The sequence below is a fragment of the Triticum dicoccoides genome, chromosome 7B, assembly GCF_002162155.2.
Source record: "Triticum dicoccoides isolate Atlit2015 ecotype Zavitan chromosome 7B, WEW_v2.0, whole genome shotgun sequence".
NCBI lineage: Eukaryota > Viridiplantae > Streptophyta > Magnoliopsida > Poales > Poaceae > Triticum > Triticum dicoccoides.
In genome coordinates, this window is record NC_041393.1 from 762,353,198 (window position 1) to 762,357,336 (window position 4,139).

Sequence of the window (4,139 nt, forward strand, 5' to 3'; positions counted from 1 at the left end):
GCAATGGTCTACAGTCTGTGATTGGTGAGCATACTTGGTCAGAATAGAAAGCAGCACACTTGGGTCACTAAATTTATTTTTCCCAAAATTACGGAGCCTGCAAAAGCCAAGAAGAAAAGGAAATTATCTTTCTGGTAGGAAATAGCAAATTCATGGCGGAAATTAAAAGTGTTCAGTATGAGGATGAAATGATCAGATTCAAACATTTCTCCGCACACTTCTTCTCTATGAGATCGACAATCACGGCAGGAACAGGTTCTGGTCCACGACCGACTAGGCCTTTCAGTTCAGTGCCTCGCAAATCTTAACACATTCAGTGGAACAATGCCGCTCCTGCAGCAGGCAATCAACCATTAATACAGATCTTTGCTCTTATATACAAAGCTCTCAACATATCTCGGACTGTAGACATCACCGTAAAATCAGCCATGTCCTGTTCTTTCAGGCATCCAACGCTCCGACACTGAAAAAATAGCAACATACACTCGTCAGCTTATCACAAAAACAGCATGATGTCTAAATCAGAAAAATCATGAAAGCATGCCAATACTCAATGTAAACTACACTAGAGTCTATGATTGATGAACAAAACAGCACAGTTCGGTCACCAAATTTCTTTTCCCCCAAATCATGGAGCCTACAAAAGGCAAGAAGAGGAACAAACCAGGTGGTGGCTAGCTGCAAGCTGCAGGGCGTTTGGGGGTGGCTCCGTGACGCGCCGCCACGCCGGCCTGGACCTTCCCCCACCGGAGCGGCGGCAGTGCTAGGTGAGGGGGGAGCGACAACGCGGTCGACACGAGCGGCCGCGCTGGTCGTCAGGGGTGGAGAGCGCGGAGAGGGAGCAAGGCGGGGGCTGGGGCTGGGGCTGGCAGAGAGACGGCGGCGGAGAGGGCGGGCAGAGCAAGCCGCGGCGGCGTGTGGGGAAAGGGGATTTTTTTTTGAGCAACCGGGGAGAAGGTGAGATGGGTGGGCAAAGAGGAGTGGGTGATGTGTGTGTGGTTCAAGTTTTTTTTGTGTTTATAGGAAACGAAGAAAATACTCCTGGCAGCTCCCTTTCCTCTTTCTTCTCACCAGGTGGTACCCCCTGAAGAGAGCAGTTTCCTTCCCCTTCCCTCCGTTCGTCGCCCCATTGGCGACGGCAGGTTTGGGATTTCTTTTGGTTCATGTCTAGGTGTAGGCTTAGTTTTAGTTTGTTCACGCAACGTCGTTCGGTCGGTGCCGACATTTTCACCTGGAATAAAATTTTCCGAACCACGGCCTTGACAGCGTTCTACGACGGCTTTGAGGAGTCACAGATTTCTGTCCAGGCAAGGCCTTAAAGACAACGGTGGAGATCTTGTCGAGGGTCTTGTTTCTTCGACTTTGTCCACGCCGCGTCAGCGGTTCCTTCAGCGTTGTCGCGAAGCCAAAAGTGTTGGTGTTGGAGGTGGCCGGCGTTGTGGCGGCTGTACCGTTCGAGGTATATGGTGCACCTAGAGTTTCTTCGAAGGTGGAAGATGGTTGCCGGTTCTGGAACCCCTCGGCGGCGCTGCCGCATGAAGACTTCAGAATCACGATCCAAGAGGAGTGGAGATTTGTTTTGTCCCACTACCCACATCGACAAGTGCAACGTCGTTCGCAGCAGCGCCTGTTCGAAGGCTCACTGTCAGGACCCCGACTCAATGCCACATCGATCTAGCATGTAACATCTCATATCACTTTGCGGCCTCACGCACGGTATTCCCACGGGTGTCACCTTACCTTTGCCCGAGACCGTTTGCGCCTTTTGGCACACGTATATGATGGTGTCGCTAGCATCCGTATGATAAGGAGCCCGGGCTGACATGGCTAGTCGTAAACCCAAAGTGGCACAAACTTACAGGGACAGGCATCCATGACCCAGCATCGAACGTGTCGGTCATCAGCGAGTGAATCCAGGCTGTAGCACTGGGCTAGCAGGACTCCGGTGAACCGGGATATAGCGGGCTAATAGGACTCTGGTATTCATCGTGTGACATTTCCCCGAAGGGACAGACACAGGAACGAAGAAGGACACATGCCGGCCAGCCTAAGTGTTTCGGAGCAGTAGCAAGCTACCATGGCTCAGTGGAAGCACTAGGAGACATTTCCCGGTAAGAGAGGCTACCAAGGATAAACAACTAGATAGTCAGATCCCACACATACCAAGCATTTCAATAACATACACATAATATGCTCGATATGTGTAAATACAACATGGCATCACAACATAACTCTACGACTCAAGTATTTTATTCAATAGGCTCCGAGGAGCGAGATATTACAAACATGGGTCTCACGACCCAACATTCAGAGCATACAAGTCAAAGCACAAACGGAAGCTTAACATGTCTGAGTACAGGCATCTACAAATGAAAAGGGCTGAGAAGCCTGACTGCCTACCAGATCCTGCCGATGGCACAAGATCGTAGCTGTGGTAACAAGCTAAACGTCGAAGTCCAAGCGAAACTACTAGTGAGACTGAAGTCTCTCTGCAAAAACATAAAATAGGCAAACGTGAGTACAAATGTACCCAGCAAGACTTACATCAAAACTATCTACATATGCATCATTATCAACAAAGAGGATGGTGGGGTTTAACTGCAACAAGCCAGCTTTGACTCAGTGGCTATCCTAAACTACGATCGCAAGTAACTCTTTTGAGGTGGCGCACACGAGTCCACATATTCACCATATCAATACACCACTATGGATCCGCTCCCGTCTCCCTACGAGAACGCCATCCATAGCACTCACACTTATCTTGCATATTTTAGAGTATCCACTTTCACTTGTATATGAACTATACAGGCAACCCAGAAGTCCTTTTCTGCGGACACGGCTATTCGAATAGATGATATTAACCCTGCAGGGGTGTACTTCTTCACACACGCTCCCACCACTTACCACCGTTTACACGACATGTACTCGGCAACCTTCAAGCGGAAGCCCAACGAGGGTGTCGGCCACGACCTACCTAAACACTCAAGTCTCTAGTCCAGGTTTATCACCTATTCGGGTTCCATCCGCGAGGAGATCCGGCCGGAGTTTCGCTCACAGCCCCAAACGATGTGTGCAGGGTTCCCGAGACACCAAACGGGCGCCCGGTACACCGTGCCACGTGCCTACCGCATCACAGCCCACCCCTCCGGTCAGCGCTGCCGACAGCCTCCAGCATACTACAAACACCAGAAACTACTTGCAACTCCTGAACAGAGGACAAGGGTGATTAAGAAGCCGAGAGGGTCCATTGGTTTCGGGCCCAATGCATGGTAGTAACTGTTTCATGGATCACAAACAGAGAACTCAGTTCCTGAGGACGGTTTCAGTGAGACAACCCACCATGTACTCCTACATGGCCTCTCACCGCTACCTTTACCAAATCGTATTCACACACTTTGCTCACACACACAGTAGGACATGTTCACACACCTCTGATTCATTCCCGATGAATCAGACCTGACTCAACTCTAAGCAATAGCAGGCATGACTAACAAGCATGAATGAGTAGGCACAACAGGGGCTCAAACAACTCCTACTCATGCTAGTGGGTTTCATCTATTTACTGTGGCAATGACAGGTCATGCAGAGGATAAAGGGGTTCAGCTACCGTAGCAAGTAACAGATGAATTGTTGTTGTCCTAATGCAGTAAAAGAGAGCAGGAGTGAGAGAGTGGGATTGTATCGGAATGAACAAGGGGTTTTTTCTTGCCTGGCACTTCTGAAGATAATATAGCTCTTCATCGGTGTCATCGAACTCATCGTCGGAACACGTCTATCGAGAGGGGGCAAATACCGGCAACCGAGAAGAAATACAATCAATGCAATGCACAATATGATGCATGATCATGACATGGAAATATGTTGTGATTTGGGCTAATGCAGCTAAGAGCAGGAAGGTTTGAGCTTATTTGAACCAAAGATTCAAATTCAAACTCAAACTATGAATTCATAAAGTGCATTATCATGTTTTGATATGAACAGCAAGGTTAAGTAGCTTAAACATGCATGAAACCAGTGCAGATGGATATATTGGATTTTTCTGATCATTTTTCATATATAAATTATTTCATTCTGAGTTACGGTTAAATTTCTATGAATTTTAGAAGTTTAGAGCATTTTCTGGAATTTCCTGTATAAAA

At 48.2% G+C, this 4,139-nt stretch overlaps 1 long non-coding RNA gene across 2 annotated transcripts; it reads right to left on the reverse strand.

The window, feature by feature from the left end:
- Positions 1 to 22: 22 nt before the first annotated feature.
- LOC119338248 lies at positions 23 to 983 on the reverse strand. Of its 2 annotated transcripts, XR_005163845.1 has the most exons (4): positions 665 to 983; positions 416 to 463; positions 205 to 333; positions 30 to 97 (listed from the first exon to the last, which is right to left on the reverse strand). It is a non-coding gene; the product is annotated as an uncharacterized LOC119338248 (long non-coding RNA). The 2 variants fall into 2 exon arrangements; XR_005163844.1 differs by having other exon boundaries at positions 23 to 333.
- Between the last annotated feature and the right edge of the window lie 3,156 nt (positions 984 to 4,139).